The 19,875-nt window shown below is 32.1% G+C and overlaps 1 protein-coding gene across 3 annotated transcripts in view; it reads right to left on the bottom strand.

Moving 5' to 3' along the window:
* LOC119608053 (death-associated inhibitor of apoptosis 1) overlaps positions 1-19,875 on the bottom strand; it is a 56,560-nt gene that overhangs the window by 9,454 nt on the left and 27,231 nt on the right. Inside the window, exon 1 of one of the 3 annotated variants that reach the window (XM_037962298.1) lies at positions 9,713-10,041. The exons of the other annotated variants lie outside the window; for them this stretch is intronic. The gene's annotated coding sequence lies outside the window, so the exon portion shown is untranslated. Of the gene's footprint in view, positions 1-9,712; positions 10,042-19,875 lie in introns of those variants that run through there. 3 annotated transcript variants of the gene reach the window in all.

The following is a 19,875-nucleotide window of genomic DNA, read 5'->3' as shown; positions in this document are numbered from 1 at the left end:
CCTAAAACAAATATTAAAATATTTGAAAACTAAAGAGCCTGTTCCTATCCTCAAAGGTTTCTCAAAGTTTTATCTCAATGATATTTAATATCTTCCTTTTTTAGTTAAGTTGACATCACTGTATCACCGATATTTTCTTATTTACTATATGTATACAGATTCTTGTGGTTATTTTGGGTTTGTTCTTATTGTTGTTGTTTGTTGCTGTTATGGTTTGTTAAAGTAATTATTATTATATATAGTACGTATGTATGTATTTTTTTCACAAACATTCCAAAGCTCGATTTAATGTTGTTTTTCAAGTTCTTGTTCCCATAATAAGAAATACAAAGAACGACAACAACAGCAACAACCACAAAGAAACAAAAGACCACGATTTAATCTAAAACCCACTCACTTTGCACCAAGACTAAGTAAAATGTACAAAGTCTAACAATTGTTATTTATATGGCAACAACAACAATATACGAAGAACAAAAATTTGGATTTGGAAAAATAATTCAGAGCAATGCGGCAGCAATTTTAAAAATAATTTGGAAGTTTATTCGATCACTTGGAAAGCGGAAAATATACAATAGACTGGACTATAGACTAAACAATTGATTAGACTATAGACTAGACTATAGACTAGACTATAGACTAGACTATAGACTAGACTATAGACTAGACTATAGACTAGACTATAGACTAGACTAGACTATAGACTAGACTATAGACTAGACTATAGACTAGACTATAGACTAGACTATAGACTAGACTATAGACTAGACTATAGACTAGACTATAGACTAGACTATAGACTAGACTAGACTATAGACTAGACTAGACTATAGACTAGACTAGACTATAGACTAGACTATAGACTAGACTATAGACTAGACTATAGACTAGACTATAGACTAGACTATAGACTAGACTATAGACTAGACTATAGACTAGACTAGACTAGACTATAGACTAGACTATAGACTAGACTATAGACTAGACTATAGACTAGACTATAGACTAGACTATAGACTAGACTATAGAGTAGACTATAGACTAGACTATAGACTAGACTATAGACTAGACTATAGACTAGACTATAGACTAGACTATAGACTAGACTATAGACTAGACTATAGACTAGACTATAGACTAGACTATAGACTAGACTATAGACTAGACTATAGACTAGACTATAGACTAGACTAGACTATAGACTAGACTAGACTATAGACTAGACTAGACTATAGACTAGACTAGACTATAGACTAGACTAGACTAGACTATAGACTAGACTAGACTATAGACTAGACTAGACTAGACTATAGACTAGACTAGACTATAGACTAGACTAGACTATAGACTAGAGACTATAGACTAGACTATAGACTAGACTAGACTATAGACTAGACTAGACTAGACTATAGACTAGACTAGACTATAGACTAGACTATAGACTAGACTATAGACTAGACTATAGACTAGACTATAGACTAGACTATAGACTAGACTATAGACTAGACTATAGACTAGACTATAGACTAGACTATAGACTAGACTATAGACTAGACTATAGACTAGACTATAGACTAGACTATAGACTAGACTATAGACTAGACTATAGACTAGACTTAGACTAGACTAAGACTAGACTATAGACTAGACTATAGACTAGACTATAGACTAGACTATAGACTAGACTATAGACTAGACTATAGACTAGACTATAGACTAGACTATAGACTAGACTATAGACTAGACTATAGACTAGACTATAGACTAGACTATAGACTAGACTATAGACTAGACTATAGACTAGACTATAGACTACTATAGACTAGACTATAGACTAGACTATAGACTAGACTATAGACTAGACTATAGACTAGACTATAGACTAGACTATAGACTAGACTATAGACTAGACTATAGACTAGACTATAGACTAGACTATAGACTAGACTATAGACTAGACTATAGACTAGACTTAGGACTATAAGCTAGATAACTCTAGACTATTAGACTAACTAGACTATAGACTAGACTATAGACTAGACTATAGACTAGACACTATAGACTAGACTATTTTAGACCTAGACTATAGAATAGCGACTATAGACTTAGACTATAGACTAGACTATAGACTAGACTATCGACTAGACATAGACTAGACTATAGACTCAGACTATAGACTAGACTATTAGACTGATATAGACTAGACTATAGACTAGACAAGACTAGGACTAGACTATAGACTGGGACTATAGATAGACTCTATTTTTAGACTAGACTATAGACTAGACTATAGTAATAGCTATAGGACTAGACTAAGGACTAGACTTAGGACTAGACTATAGACTAGACTATAGACTAGATAGACTATAGACTCGATATAGACTAGACTATAGACTAGACTATAGACAGGACTATAGACTAGACTATAGACTAGGACTATAGATAGGACTATAGACTATGCTATCAGACTAGACTATAGAAAGACTATGTACTAACTATAGACTAGCTATTAGCCTAGACTATATAGACTTAGACTATAGCCTAGACTATAGACTATGACTATAGACTAGACTATAGACTAAGACTATAGACTAGACTAGACTATAGACTAGACTATAGACTAGACTATAGACTAGACTATAGACTAGACTATAGACTAGACTATAGACTAGACTAGACTAGACTATAGACTAGACTATAGACTAGACTATAGACTAGACTATAGACTAGACTATAGACTAGACTATAGACTAGACTATAGACTAGACTAGACTATAGACTAGACTATAGACTAGACTAGACTATAGACTAGACTATAGACTAGACTAGACTATAGACTAGACTATAGACTAGACTATAGACTAGACTAGACTAGACTATAGACTAGACTATAGACTAGACTATAGACTAGACTATAGACTAGACTATAGACTAGACTATAGACTAGACTATAGACTAGACTATAGACTAGACTATAGACTAGACTATAGACTAGACTACAGCTGGATAGAAACGACTAAAAAAACATCGACACCAAGAACTGTTCCGGATGGTAAAATTGGACTTTGAAGGTCTGATAAAAATTTTGACTTTACGGGAATAATTAGGTCCCAAAAGGATTTTTAAATTGAATGTGCAAGACACTGGGATTTTGAGATTTTTTATATAGCCCTTCTACGAATAAAACTTGCCCAGAACATAAGGGTTAGAAGAATTCCTCTTCTGTTAAAGGAAAAAGGAATTTTCTAAAAATAACAATTTTTTACATTGCTACAAAAGAATTAATTTTAGTTTTTAATTACTGAGCCGATTTTCCAGATACTTTTCCCACAAATCATTAGTGAAAAAGTTTAGTTGCTGCTTTTTATCACAACAACAACAAGAACGACCCAAGCAACAAGAGACAAGAACCAAGCCTTAAGCATTATCTTATGACAGTAATAAAAACAACAACAACAGCAGTCCAACTAAGCTATGCTGTTATTGACTGGCTGGGGCTTTAGGTTTAGCAACAACATAAATGGTGGTGGTCTCTTTTGAAGTTTTTTAATTTTTATTTATTTATTTATTTTTTACTTTATTTAATGCAGCCGCTGCAAACTTTTTTTTTTTTGAACACGTCCTAGCCAACAAGCACAACATGGTTAAAGCCAAAAAGGAGATTGTAAACATTTTCATATGAAACTGCTGCAAATAGCCAACAAGCAAAAGCATTTAAACAGCCCCAAAGTGAAACGAACCGAACCAAACGAAAACCAAACCATACCCATATACAGGCATCTTATAATGGTTTCATTTTGTTGTTGCTGTAGCTTTAATGCTGACTTTGTGCCGCTTTTAAAACATTATGGCTTGAAGTTACATGGAAACCAAAGCAATCAACGTTTTTCTTTTTTTTAGATTGTTTTTTTATGTATTTCACTTCATTTTTGTATCTTACAAAACTTTACATCCCAATGCAACAGCATCTTTGGATTGGGGTTTTTCTTATGTTTTGCCATCGACAACGGCGAGGAGTGAATGCAATTCACAATGAATACAACACCAATAATAATAATAATAACAACAACAAGAGGAATGGCAGCAACAGCAGCATCGACTTTTAAAACTGTGAGAAAGTTTCAATGGAATGCTGTCAAACAAGACTCAAATGGGAGAAAAAAACTAAAACAAAACGATGAAAAAACAAACTGAAAATGCATACATTGACAGCATCAACAACAACTACAACATAACCCATGCTAGGCTAAACCCCAACTGCATTGTAAGATGCCATATTTTAGTTATAACCATGTTACAGATTTCATTTTAAATATCTGCCAAGAAATTTAAATGTTTCTTTAAAAATTTGGTTCCAATTAAAAGGGGCTGGATGGAGTATAAAAACGATCTTGGTAATGGGAATAAAAGTAAAAAGAAATCTGATTCTGACAAATCTGGGACCATAGCGGTAAATAAGCGAACCTCATTATAATCAACAGTAAACTACTTGAAATCATGTAATCGATATTTGAATATCACTGCATGTACTTCCGGACCCGGACCCGGACATATATGATATGTCTTATCGACAACCGCTCCAAGCCCTCACGAAGCAGTTATTGTACTAATTCTTCTTAGGATCCCATGTTTCAATAGAGTTGTATAAAGGTTTACAAAGAACAAATCAAACAGCCAAATTAATGTGTTATAGGCAATGTTGGATCTACATCTGATTGAAGCCTTCATGATCCATTCGTGGATCTCCTTTTAATAAAGATAAGTAGTAATCAACACTAATGATATCAGTGTGATCAACTCGATATGATTCAATTGTTTGTGTAAAGCTTATCGTTTGATAAAATCTTTGAGATTTTGGAACTAATGTTTGTCTTCATGATCAACTGATGACCAGTTGATCTAATGATTAAGGCAATTGCTACCAACTTTGCCCATCGACTTTATATTGTAGTCGTATTGGAAAGTTTTTATTATGAAAAGAAATCTGGAGAAATTCCGAAGAATATGAACCTTCTGCTTTCCTCAGACCTACAACATAAAGCCAACTTCTCCGGCAACTAACTCCTCATGAAGTTTTATGGACTGATGGCTCTAAGCAAGCATTTTAAAAGCGTTATTCTTCCAAAAAGAAATCTGAAATCCCGGTCGAATATTTCGATCTTATATATGAAAGACCAAAATTTATCCGTAAATAAACTTGCAGCAACGATTTGTTGTACAACTTATTACCATCTTGGTCAATAATTTATCATTTTGAATTTTGCATCAGATCAGCTAGCGATCAAGAAATGATCACAGTCCATATACATTACAAAGCCGGCAGATTAAACTCTCAAATCAAGAATCAAAATAAATCAGAAGATCCCGAAGAGTTTACTTATCGGCTCCTCGATCAAAAAGTTTATAACTGTGTATATAAATTTCTCGATCCGAATATCCTTGTATTTAATACCAGATAGATCCTAAAAGGTATTATGCACACGATTATTGTACTAACAATCTCTGAAAAGTTTGGTATTGTATGGTAATGTATAAAATCGGTCCAAAACGTCTAAACCTAGAAGCAAGTTTTGAAAGAGTAAGTGAAAAAATGATCTTTATACACTGAATTTATAACAAGATCAATAGAATCATGGGAAAAATTTCCATTTTTTATAATTCTCTCTTAAACTAGTTCATTGAAATTAAAGTTAAACCCCCAATATGGCAACCATTTTCTTCTTTTTGACAAACCCAACCAAGCGACAACTATTCAGTCTGTCAGAGTTTTTTTATTCAGTCAGCTACACACATACAACATGAAACATTAAGTGCAATTCAACAACTTGAATAAAAAAAAAATTACAAAAAATACAAAATTATTTCCCAACTATGTATAGTAAAGTACGAGAGTAGTAAAAAGTCCAAGAGGAGTATTAATACGAGTACAATTTACTCGTATTTGTAAAACTTCGAGTTAAGTTAGAAAGAAATGACTATATGATTATAGAAGCCCCCGTCATACATTTCGTCGGGTAAAATATAAATGAGGAAAATAAAAAACATCAATGGGAAGTTGAAAAAAAATGTTTTAAAGAGGTTCAATGCACAGCTATGGGCTTTTGGAGTTTATGCAGTTGTATATTCATATATGTATAACTGGCATGTTGTTGTTGTGCAAAGATTATAAAGAGAGACTTTTAATAAAAGTATGTAATATAAAGCGTTAATGCTGTACTGCGAAAGGGAATATCGGGGTTAAAAGCTTTAAAAGATGGTACTTTTTGGCTTAAATCTCCTTAAGCTAAATTCTTTATTAAATACTGTAAATCAGATTTCCTTAGTTCCAAAAACTTCTGCTGAGCATTTTTATTAAATAAATCATTTTGTTTTACATTTATAGGCGTTTAAAGTCTTGGTGTTAAAGTGCTTAAAATAGTACCAGTAATAGTACTTTTTGCTTTAAATTTTAATCTTGAATATTTGTGGTTTTTTATTGTATTTATATAAAAATATTTATCGCTGATATACTTGAAAATATTTGTGTATGTATAAATGTATGTCTGCATATGCGTAATATACATATTTATGTGTTATTTGTTGTGCATTTATTGATAATTGATTGGAAAAAAACCCAGTTTTGAGGAGAAGGGATTCCGGAAAATTTATTTGTTTACAATTTAAACATTTTTCTACAAATATAAATATATAAGAGTATAATATTACAGTATGAGCTCATTTTTGCTTTTCTGATTTAAGCTCAGAGTCAGGCATGGAAAATTCAATACCATTGTACTTTTTCAGTGCTTTTTTAAAACGAAAAATATCGCTATACATGCAGAATATATTAAGTACCTTTTTCCATAGACTAGTAAAAAAGCTACTCGAATGTTGTAATCTTCCCCAGTTATTCTACCTATCGATCAACGAAATGAAGAGAAAAAAACTAGAAATATTTATTTAAGAAGTTTACTAATGGTTCTATATCGAATAATAGCATGGAAATGTCCCTTCATTGTACCCACATAGAAAAGTTTTCCTTTAAAATTTTAGGAACTAGAAGTCAGAGTTTTTTTAAGTCAAAATTTTAGCCCTCAATCGCGCCTCAAACAGACAAAAGTTTAAAAGCATGTTGGTTTTAGATTGGATTATATTTCAAATTATGGCAACATTTTGTATGCGTATCTATTATAAGATGATCTTACTGGCGAATTCATTTGACAACTTCAGTTGTAAGAAAATTTTTTTATACAAAGAGTTTGTCAACCTCAGTAACAGAGTTCATGTTGAAAACAAATCAGCTGTTGAAATGAAGTCACCATGTATAAATTCACCTCATCCACATTTATATATTTAGAGGAAGTGATCACTTTATACTAAAAAGTGTTGTCAACATTTCCAAATAAAACAGAAATGTTTAAACATGTTAACTTTTAAATTTTCAACACTGAGAAAGAAACCAGCCGGTAAGTTAAATTTTGAATTATTAACCGAAATTATCACGGGAATTGTATAGCTCAGGAATGAGCAGTGTCAAATATTCGACCCTATTCCCATTAGAAGTGAAATTTTTTGTCTACAGTCTAGTCTATAGTCTCGTCTATTGTCTAGTCCATAGTCTAGTCTAAAGTCTAGTCTAGCCTATAGTCTAGTCTAGCCTATAGTCTAGCCTATAGTCTAGTCTATAGTCTAGTCTAGTCTAGTCTATAGTCTAGTCTAGTCTAGTCTATAGTCTAGTCTAGTCTAGTCTAGTCTATAGTCTAGTCTATAGTCTAGTCTATAGTCTAGTCTATAGTCTAGTCTAGTCTATAGTCTAGTCTATAGTCTAGTCTATAGTCTAGTCTATAGTCTAGTCTATAGTCTAGTCTATAGTCTAGTCTATAGTCTAGTCTATAGTCTAGTCTATAGTCTAGTCTATAGTCTAGTCTATAGTCTAGTCTATAGTCTAGTCTATAGTCTAGTCTATAGTCTAGTCATAGTCTATAGTCTAGTCTATAGTCTAGTCTATAGTCTAGTCTATAGTCTAGTCTATAGTCTAGTCTATAGTCTAGTCTATAGTCTACTCTATAGTCTAGTCTATAGTATAGTCTAGTCTATAGTCTAGTCTATAGTCTACTCTATAGTCTAGTCTATAGTCTAGTCTATAGTCTACTCTATAGTCTAGTCTATAGTCTAGTCTATAGTCTAGTCTATAGTCTAGTCTATAGTCTAGTCTATAGTCTAGTCTATAGTCTAGTCTATAGTCTAGTCTATAGTCTAGTCTATAGTCTAGTCTATAGTCTAGTCTATAGTCTAGTCTATCTAGTCTATAGTCTAGTCTATAGTCTAGTCTATAGTCTAGTCTATAGTCTAGTCTATAGTCTAGTCTATAGTCTAGTCTATAGTCTAGTCTATAGTCTAGTCTATAGTCTAGTCTATAGTCTAGTCTATAGTCTAGTCTATAGTCTAGTCTATAGTCTAGTCTATAGTCTAGTCTATAGTCTAGTCTATAGTCTAGTCTATAGTCTAGTCTATAGTCTAGTCTATAGTCTAGTCTATAGTCTAGTCTATAGTCTAGTCTATAGTCTAGTCTATAGTCTAGTCTATAGTCTAGTCTAGTCTAGTCTATAGTCTAGTCTATAGTCTAGTCTATAGTCTAGTCTATAGTCTAGTCTATAGTCTAGTCTATAGTCTAGTCTATAGTCTAGTCTATAGTCTAGTCTATAGTCTAGTCTATAGTCTAGTCTATAGTCTAGTCTATAGTCTAGTCTATAGTCTAGTCTATAGTCTAGTCTATAGTCTAGTCTATAGTCTAGTCTATAGTCTAGTCTATAGTCTAGTCTAGTCTATAGTCTAGTCTATAGTCTAGTCTATAGTCTAGTCTATAGTCTAGTCTATAGTCTAGTCTAAGTCTAGTCTATAGTCTAGTCTATAGTCTAGTCTATAGTCTAGTCTATAGTCTAGTCTATAGTCTAGTCTATAGTCTAGTATATAGTCTAGTCTATAGTCCAACCTAAAGATTTTTTAAATTGTTATATTACATTTTCAGGCGTTTAATTATTAAACTTTTTTGGCAACACTGTTTTCATAAGAAAGAAAGAGAGATAGGGAATTTAATAAACCAATGATGTCAACTTCTGCTGGCAGTATACAGCAGCAAAAATAAACTACATATTTCCATTTTGTCAAGTAATTATTTATAAAAATCAATTTACTTATAAATTAAGAAAAAAAAAAGTGGTAGATGAGGCAGTTAGCATTACTGTTATTACATTTTCTTTTCATAGCGATTTAAACTTTAAATGATTTCGATTGTTTTTAGCGAATAGATTGGTTAGCAACACTGTTATGAAGTTTACTAAGCAATGTAGCCAATTTAGTGATTTTAACGTTTGACTTTATTAAAAAAGTTTTATTATTTACATATTACACTGTAATTTTTTAAGTTATATTTGCCATATGTTAATAAATATCACACAAAGTCCACAATTTTTCACTGTTTAAAGTTAATCTTCAAATTTTCTTTAAAAAAATTATTTTAAAGTTTATTTTTTAATTCCACTATTTCATTGTTAAAGTTATTTGTTTGTTTTATTTATAAAACTTTTATCGTTTATATTATTATCTTTAATGTAGCACAGAAATTTAAAAACAAAACAAGTTGTTGCAATAAATATGTATTATTGTATTTAAAAACATTGATAAATTATATAAAAACAGTTTCTTTTGTTTAAACAAAATAAGAAAAACTTACTCAAAACAAACTGATTACAATATTGCTCGGGAAAGTTTTGCAAATGTTTTGTTATTGTAGACACAATGTTTAAAGAAATTTCTTTAAGTAAACGACGTTTCTTTAACAATAACTTCCGTAATTTAAAAAAATAAGTTTGTATTTTGCTTTGCAATATTTTCAAACATTATTTACTTTTCAACAATATTATTACTTAATAATCGAATACAAAAACATAATTTTTTTTTTTTGTTCTCTTTATTAATTTATTTATAAAAATATTGAAACGTTTCACGATTTGACTTCGTGCGCCTTAACGTTGTTGTTGCTAACAAACTTAATGCACTAGTGAAGTGAAAACATTACAATCATAATAAAAATTCCCACATAGAGAGTCCAAAATACAAATTAAAAATCAACTTTAAAAAAATTTAAAAAGAGTATTCACTCTCTCGAAAATAAAATCGTTTTAAAAATAAAGTCGAAACATATAGAAAAACCTAGATGTAAACAAAAAAAAAAGTCCAACCAAACAAGAGCATAATCATAAAAGAGCATAACTTTATACAGAGAGCATATTGAAGTGCATTTGTACGAACGAAAATGTATATATTAACCAAGCCTAGAAAGTCATACAAATATTGAATGTATTTGTTTGGGTCTGAAGTCTAAGCCAAGAAAAAAAAAAAAAAGATAAAATAACTAAATCCAACAACTACATAAGGCTAAAAAGCAAATACAACAAAAAAAGGTAGTAGTAATATAATAAACATGACAAACAGACAGACGAGATACTGTGTATAGATGCGAAGACCCTAACCAGGCAATATCATACATATTGAAGAACATACATAATGCACGTACGAAACCAACAACAGCTCATATGTAAACATTGGAATGCAGTTGGACAACTTTTTATGGTGTTAAGTTTCTTCTTATTCTTCTTGTAGCAACATAAGAATAAAATTATATTTAACAGACGTTCTTATTAATTCTTGACTTCGACTTCTTTCTTGGCCAAGAAGACATGACCGTTTGTTGGTTCTTAATGTTGTGTTTATTGGTAGAGAGAATTGTGTTGAATATCTTTAATATGTTTGGAAGGAAAACATGTTGTATAATGGTTTGAATTAAGGAATGTTTAAAATCTTGAGTTGGTATTTTTCAAAATGTTTCAATGTTTGATCAAATATAAAAGGAATTTGTTTCGGTATCCCAGTCATACACACACTTTCTATGTGACTGTCCCGCTCTGGCCTGTCTCAAGGAGACCTCTCTAGGTTTCATTACGGATCTCTGTGTGTTCGCAGTAAATCCTAACCTAATCTTTGATATTCCAAAATTGATCAAGTACTCGATCTATTTAATCTCTGACCCCGTTGATTAACTTCCATAATGCCAAAACATTCATACAACACACTCATAGATAACAACACTCACTCTAGGTATACGGGTAGGTAAGGTCCGCATACCCCTACATTCATCCCGTATCATATACATTTAACACCAACTCATTTCCAAACCATATTCACTCCTCTGTATAGACATTATAGTGCATCAGTCTTTTAACTAACAATATTTTCCCCGGAATTTGAGATTAAACAACAGCCACCACGTACACCTCTAAGGGACCTCTTCAATAACTGGGACAAGCAAAAGTCCAAAACTCTGCGGTTTACTGGTTCCCTTGGTACCAGATAATGTGGTTCTCTGATTCGACCCCATGTCATTACCAGTTTATAGTCTTGGCAGACTAGATGTACTGGTAGCACCTATTTCCCCCGGATTGCGATAACACAAAGATGAGGATCTTTCATCAAGGTAACATGCCCGTGGAGGGTCGTTCCCAATCACTGAGTCAGTTTTTGTTATAATCATTCTACAATGTTTCGCTACAAAGAAGAGTTCTGAACCTCAGGTCATCAACAGATAGCTGGTAATGCCATTAAAGATTCTCATTCGAAAACTGGTACTTCGCATGTAAGAACACGAGTACTTTCGTTTTTATTCCGCTATCAAAATGCAAACGCTCAATTCGTAGTAAACTCCACTAAGTTGCGCAATCCAGAATGGCGTAGATCTTGTGGCCATTATATAACTCACAAATTTCACAATCTATGCTACACATTTCTAGAGCACAGCTACGGAACGCAATCGCTGGGATTACTGGTCTTTTGGGGATTAATGATAGACAATTTAATCGACTTCTGCAGAAGATGAAGAGCAAGAAGATATCACTCACTTCCTCTATCAATGTCCGTCCCCAACGGAACACGCGCTAGATAGCAGCTTTTTGCAAGTTTCAACGGATTTATCTGAGGTAAATTCTTAACATTTATCTGAGGTAAAGTCTTAACATCCAACCCGTAACTAAATCTGTTTATTCGTTAATCATCAAACTCCACATTCAGGAATTAAGTAAAATCACACAGATTACTTTCCGATACCGAAAATATCTTCTCTAGGTCATGCTCGATTCGGAATTCGTGGTGACTTTATAAAAGAAGAGTCGAACATTTCGAGAGACGATGTAAAGATATTTGCAATATGATATATGATACGATATGTTCGTTTTGGAAAATTGATGTCATAGCAAATGAAAAGTCTAACATTGTGAGAAAAAATGAGTAACTTTAAACTCATTTGCGATAGTTCCAGTTGCATATTCAGGGAAAAATTGTTCCTAGAAAAATACTCCCCAATTTTGAGCTGTTACAGAAGGAATTCCTCTGCAAACATTTTCATCGGCCAGAATGTTTTGACTGCAGGCAGAATACTTGGCATTACCATCTATGTACATAAGGTAATGATATATCTTTTGATTATGTATCCTGGCGTGCTAATTTAGATTTAGAGAGAAATATCTTCAAAGTTCTTCAGCTATAAAGAACATTAACACTCAATGTTAATATCAAAGTTTGTTCTACATTTCCTAGATAGGGAGAAACAACTTCTTCAAATTCTTGGGACCTCCAAAGAAAGAATGTGAATCTTCACAAAAGGAGAGAAAAGGACTACTTAATTACTTAACAAATCATCGAGCACCCAATCTATCCACTTGTTCGTCAAATTAATGCTTGAATCCTTATCAGTACGATCCTAGTTTTGAATATTCAGAAATAACTTGGATCTCCAAAAAAAAAATAGACAAATCAAAATCACTAAAACAGATTTAAAGAATATGCAGATATACCATACACTTCCATCGATGCCATATATCTAAATAACGCACTTCTCTGAGATCTAATTTATTGCATTTACTTTCAAAAATTGGAATGATCTCGCAGGTTTGAGAGAAGAACATAAGCTTAACTACCAATACTTCCCTAATCAAAGATAGTTAAGACCCACTGCCAAATAGTTTATACTTTTTACCAATAAATCGAATAATACCAGTAAGATCCTGGTTTTAAGTATTCAGAAACAACTTGAATCTCCAAAAACTAAGATAAGTCAAAATTACTAAAACTTATTTAAAGAATATGCAGATATTCCATACACTTCCATAGATTCCATATTTCTAAATAACGCTTTCCTCTGAGATCTATTGTGATCTCTTAGATCTATTGTAAACTCTTAGATCTATTATGATCTCTTAGATCTATTGTGATCCCTTAGATCTATTGTGATATCTCAGATGTGTTATGAAAGCGAATCAATCGAGGTTCACTTTCCAATTATAATGATCTCACAGTTAGAAGGTTTTTGAGAGAAAATTAAGCTTATCATGTCGTAACTTCTCTAATCAAAGATTGTTAAGATTCAATGTCAACCTTTTAGATCTGTTTTAATCTCTTAGATCTATTGTGATCTGTTAGATCTATTCACCCCTATTCTGCACTTCAATTCGCATCGAAATTTTCTTCGTTTGGCAACTTTGGTATTCTGCATTTCGATTTGACTCTCCGCCACAGATCGTAATGCAGAATACACACAATCGTAAAGCATTAAAACGAATTGTAATTACTTCTTCTTTTTCTTACGATTCAGTTTTTAGTTAGATCGCTGCGTAGCTGAATGCGTAAACATAATCGAAATGCAGAATAGGGACAATTGTGATAACACATCTAAGAAAGATGTGTTATGAAAGCGATATCAATCATCTGTTTGGATATTGATCTAATGATCTAATTTATCGTATTTCGAGGTTCACTTTCCAATTGCAATGATCTCACAGTTAGAAGGGAAAATTAAGCTTAAGAGGTCATAACTTCTCTAATCAAAGATGGTTAAGATTCAATGTAAATTTTTTAGATCTATTGTAATCTCTTCGATCTATTATGATCTCTTAGATCTATTGTGATCCCTTAGATCTATTGTGATCCTTTAGATCTATTGTGATCCTTTAGATCTATTGTGATTTCTTAGATGTGCTATGGAAGCGATATCAATCGATGGATTTTGATTTAATGATCTAATTTATCGTATTTCGACGTACACTTTCCAATTGCAATGATCTCGCAGTTAGAAGGTTTTTGAGATCTTAACAGGTTAAAACTGCTCTAAACAAAAATTTTTGCTGAGTTTGGAAAACATGCTTAAATAAAACAAATCTAAAAAATTGGGCAATCATTCTAAAGAAAAAGCAAAGCACTTTTTGCAGCATAGACCAAAAAATAATGATCTTGCAGCTGTATATGAAAACAAATGGCCGAATGCAAACGAGTGATCTTGAGTATAGATTTGGTTAATAGTAATTTTATTTATAACGATATAAATATAACAATTACAAGGTGTTTTTTTGTAGTTTTTATCTGTGCTGTGGTTTCCTTCTTTTAATGCATGTTCATTAATACTTTTTTTTTATAATTTATGAATATAAATTCCAGAACTACAATGGATGCTGAGTGTTGGTTACTTATGGTAATTTTTTTTAAGATGATTTTTTTATAATTTTATACTTGTTTAAATAAAAAAATTGCATTTAGCTCACGACTCCTGTGAATTGTATTTCTTCAACTTAATATATACATTTTCATTGTATTGTTTTCTGTTCTTTGCCCTTCTTCTTCTTCTTCGTCCTCAGCTGTTGAAAATTGAAACTCCAGCATCAGTTTGTTTTGTTGTATATTATAGAAAATATACAACTGCTTGCTACCAGTGTACTGGTTGGTTTTTTTTTCGAAAAACAATATAAGAATAAGAATAGAGAAAAACAATCCACTTTGTATCTGGTATCACTGCATTCCAATCTCGTATGTAACCAACTGCAGCATTTACAGAAAACTGGAAAATTATATACAATATATTCATACAATTGCTTCAAGTACATTCTCTAACGAACTTCAAGTGTAACCACATAAATATTTCAATATTTGTTTTTTCTTTTTCTTTAACATCCTTTTAAGTTGGAGTTTACTTTAGTGGTTTTAGTTTTAGAAAAGAATTTTCCCAAGGAATTCTTTTCAATGGTAAATCTAATATCATCAAGGTTTTTAAAATAGATTTCTTTCTTCTATAACTTAACCTCTATAAAGTTGTGGTTAGTAAAAAATTTGATACTTTTTGAAATCTAACATCTTTAAAGTCAGTTTTTTTTTCTAGTGTAATTAGATATAGGGATTTGAAAGTTGGAAAATTTTAAAAGAATTTCTTTTCTAGTTATCAAAGTTATAGATAACCGGATGTGGTTCTAGTTCTAGTATTATGTATTACTAATTAACTTTGACTTTACAAAAATTTTAATTGAAAAAACAAATTTTGCTTAACAAATGCTTGATTTTTTTTTTTTTTTTTTTTGGTATGATATCATCAGAGCCAACTCGAACTTGAAAGAATGTTGGCCTTTATTTATGCAAGTATTTAATACAATATTTATTTCTGTCCTTCCAAGAAACATATTGAGTGTTAAAAACAATATAAATATAAACAAGTCAAAGTCATTTTAATGGGTCAAAACGAATAGCAAATGCCCTAAACAATATTGCAAACAAGATGTAAACAAATGATATGATTTCCTTAATATAAACCTTTTTTTTACTGAACAATTTTAGAAAAGTTCCTTTATAATGTTACATAACATTCAATAATTCTTTATTAGTTCGCCCTAATTGAAAGTAGGGTACTCATAAGTAAACGTCAAAAAAAAGCCAAAAAAAGCTAATAAAATACAAAAATATTTATACAAAATAAAATGCATATGTAAATTATACAAACCAACGACCGATGATAAATTTAAAACATTTTTTTTTTACTTTGTGTTTTATTCTTCGTTAAATTTAGAACAAAAACACGAAAGCGCCACACATGGAGGAGAAGAAAATGGTATTTTGAAAAAATATACATATACTATAATTTGGACAAATGCCGAATATCTTCCCACAAAAAACCAATGACCAATATTCAGACATTGAGTGATAAAATTTGTTAAATTGATTTTATTATAGAAATTTGTCATATACAGTAGTGTGGAAAACAAAGCTAACAAAATGATCTCATTTCGTACACAGTGAAGGGGAAATGAAAATTGTCAAACAAGCTTGCTATTGAACCATTCGAATGGTTCTCGTCGTCGTATGTTGTTAACCTACCGATAAGTATGTTATTGCTGTGATCGTACAAGTTTACTACGAATTAAAAGTCAAGTAGAATCGCAAGGAGTCCATTTTGACAAGACCACAGCACTAGTTAGAAGCAATGTAAATTATATTGATATGGTATTAGATCTTGCTATAAGCTGGATCAAAATACTTTATAGAGTTTGGATCCAGACAATTCTCCAATATTGCTTATAATGTATTTTCCTAGAAATCTATTCCTATTGACAGCGAGGGCAGGTCATTCGAAGAGAAGGTCGAAAACCATTTCCCTTCCATTCGTGCAACAAAATTCATTGAATGGGAGCACAGGCCAACATATTTGTCTTGCACCTATTAATGTCAGTATCCTCGATATTTTGGGTTATATATGCGTTTATCATTGAATATAGACCCTCCACATGTGACTAGATCTATTTTCCACCCTTTGAAGAAAGAACCTGAAGTTATTACTTTTAATAATCCCTAACCAAAGCAGATCTCGTTCTAACTAACTCATCTGTCTGTTCCGTTCCACAGTAGTTTCTTTGAGCAGAGTGTAATGTCAGGCAGACGACTCAGGCTTGATCATTCATGTATTATCTGATCAATAGGTAGGGGTTTGATTAAACCGATTAAACCAATGAGCCATATTATCCTTTAAACTTTAGCTAAGTTCTATAGAACAATCAAAGTTTTATAGAACTGTTTAGTGGATATTGTGAACATTCGATAATCCAGAGAACTAAGAATCCCAAACGAAACTCTGTGTCCTACTTGTTCACCCACTGAGGTCTGCTTTAGCTACTATATCTGTGACAAGCGTTTGTTGAATACAAAGGCCGGAAGTCCAACTACCTAAAGATAGAGACGGACGTGTCACAAAGAGGTTGATATTCCCTAACTTCCCGAAACATCCCAAGATATTTCAAGGGTGTCGTACTCAAATTGTCATCTCGGTCGAACGCAGACGGATTCCTACGGTTCCAAAACCGCAAAAGTCTAGGAGTAGTCGTCGAAATACACATTCACTTTCCTTCACGTTTGTTGCGTTTGTTGAATTCAAAAGGCGGAAGTTCAACTATTTGAAGATAGAGATGGGCGTGCCACAAGGAGGTTGATCTTGTCTAACCTCCCAAGATATTTCAATGACGTCAGATGATGGTACAATATTGTCTTTTAGGTCGAACGCAGACGGATCCATACCGTTCCAAATCTGCAAAAGACTAGGATTAGTCGTCGTAATACACATTCATTTTCCTTCAATCAAAAAGAAAAGAAATCACGAAACAAGGTCCTTAAAAGACTTGCAGGCATTTTGATTTATCAAGGACAAAGAGTAAATTATAACGTCATATAAGGACATTGAGTAGCTCTCTCCTAATTTGCACAGCCCACAACATACGCCATACAATGTGGTACATCACTGACGAATATGATAAAGATAACTAGCACAGTGAAGAGGCAGTCTAAACTACTCCCACTACTAGATAGAATTTATTCAGACACTCTTAACCGATGTCCCACATGTCTTCTAAGTCCCCAGCACGTCTGCAAATTTAAACCCTATCGACCATAGAAATAATTTTTAATATAATTTCAGGTTGGAGCTTTCAGAAACAAACAAAACTGTTACAACAATAGACTAATGATTCTTTAGATCTGTATGCAAGACGGCAGTACGTGCTTCATAACGAAATTCTTTAATCGATTTGAAGGTTTTCACATGAGAGGAAGACTACAATTCTATAAAGGGTTAATAAGAAGGTTATCGGAACATATTGCTATATATTTTTTCTTAAAAGATTGTCTATGCTTACAAACCGATGCAACCTTTGGACTATTGACTGAGGACTGCACTATAATTTAAACTACAAGGATCACAGTCTGCATGAATGATTATTATCGTTCGTTATATCTTGTCTTTAAATGACGATCTCTCTACTTCAAACCAGATTCTTTCGATTGCATATAATCGACCCCGGAAAAAGTTTTACGTTTTAGACTCAACCAGGGTCTTTAATTCTGAATTATCTCCAAAGATAGAAAACCTCATGAGACATTGCCAATCAAACTTTTCCACAATCGGATATATATTATATAGCCGGATCTATTATTTCTAGGCACCATAGCCACAAAGAGAGCTGCTTATTATTATATAGCAATTTTCTTATTTGTCACATTTTAAAACACAACTAGTTACCCATCTAAACTACATTTATCTCTTATCCCCTTAATATTAAAATTTCAGAGGAATTTATCTCATAATTATTATTTTCTATAACAATAAAATATTAAAACCCATAAAATATAATAATAATCGCCAATCTAGGTGGTCCACAGCGAAACTGTGGCCTTAAACGAATTCATAAATGAATATAAAAAAGTAATACTTAAAGAACTACTTCCAGCAAGAAGATGAAAAACAAGAAAATAACAACTACTCCCTCACATATATTTCGTAGGGCTCTGGTTAATCCCATGATAGATCTTTTCTTTAAGCATTTTTTATTAAATTTCGTTAAAGAAAGGCTGCTTGCTAGGCGGCGGCATTTGCTCTGTTTTCTTTTTTGTTGCTGTTCATTCTGTTATATCTTTGTCTTAAAATCTCTTCTCACGAATTGTTGTTTTCAAAACACCTTGAAGGTTAAACCCTTAAAAGAATGAAACAACAACAACAACAACTACAAAACCTTGTAAAAATAAAATATCATAAAAAGAAGAGGAAGACAACTACAAAGATAATAATGGTAAACAATACTCTTTAGAATTAACAAAAGTTTTCGTTGTTGCTGATCATGATGATGATGAACACGATGATCATGATGATGCTGCTGCTCCAGCACAGCGAGTGTAAGATCACGATGATGTGACTGCATTAAATGCATTTTTAAGCTAAAGAAATTCTTGTTTTTCCTTATTTTTTTAACAGGGAAAAAGCAAGGAAGGGTAGGACAAGAAGACTGACTGGCAAACCAAGACAGCAGAGCATACTTAAGAATTCTACTTGAGTTTGTATTGTTGGGCATGCGCCGACGTTTTTCTGGGTTTTAATATTGTAAAATGTTCATTGTTTTTCTTGTGTTTTATTTGATATATTCATGATGCAGCATCATCTTCGTCATCCGTCCATAAAAAACCAACAACTTTTACATACTACAACATAAATGATCTCAAAATTCATTCAATTCTTGGAATTCTGTTGTTGCCTCATGAATACTGTGTGTGTGTGTGTGTAAGTTTCTATCTGTTGCTTTTTTATTTAATATATTCGTTTGTTTGTATGAATCAAAATTTTAACAATTAATGGCCTCTCTGGTTTTATTGAAATTGATTAGAAATTGTAGTTACTCTTGTCGGTATGTGTTTGTTATTTTTCTCTCTTTTTTAGATACAAATTCGTAAATGTTCAAATTTGAAATGACCTTTGTGGCGTTTTATCTAAGTGATCGAAGAGCGAAGTAAACGAATAAAGCTAGGCAGTCCGCTAACAATAAAATTTCTTTACAATCAATACTCGTTAGTGGTGATCACAAATTGTTAAAACTGTTTTTTTAGTGTTGTTGGTATTTTAATTTAAAATTTATTTAAATATTTAGCTATATGTTCTCTCAATTACAGTGTAGCGCTTAATAAAGTAGACAAATTTTTTTAAGAATTATCACTCGT

This window comes from Lucilia sericata, unplaced genomic scaffold (genome assembly GCF_015586225.1).
Source record: "Lucilia sericata isolate MDLA Ls3-8-SP2 unplaced genomic scaffold, ASM1558622v1 Contig000782F_arrow, whole genome shotgun sequence".
Taxonomy (NCBI): domain Eukaryota; kingdom Metazoa; phylum Arthropoda; class Insecta; order Diptera; family Calliphoridae; genus Lucilia; species Lucilia sericata.
This window is presented reverse-complemented; position numbering and strand designations above follow the sequence as displayed.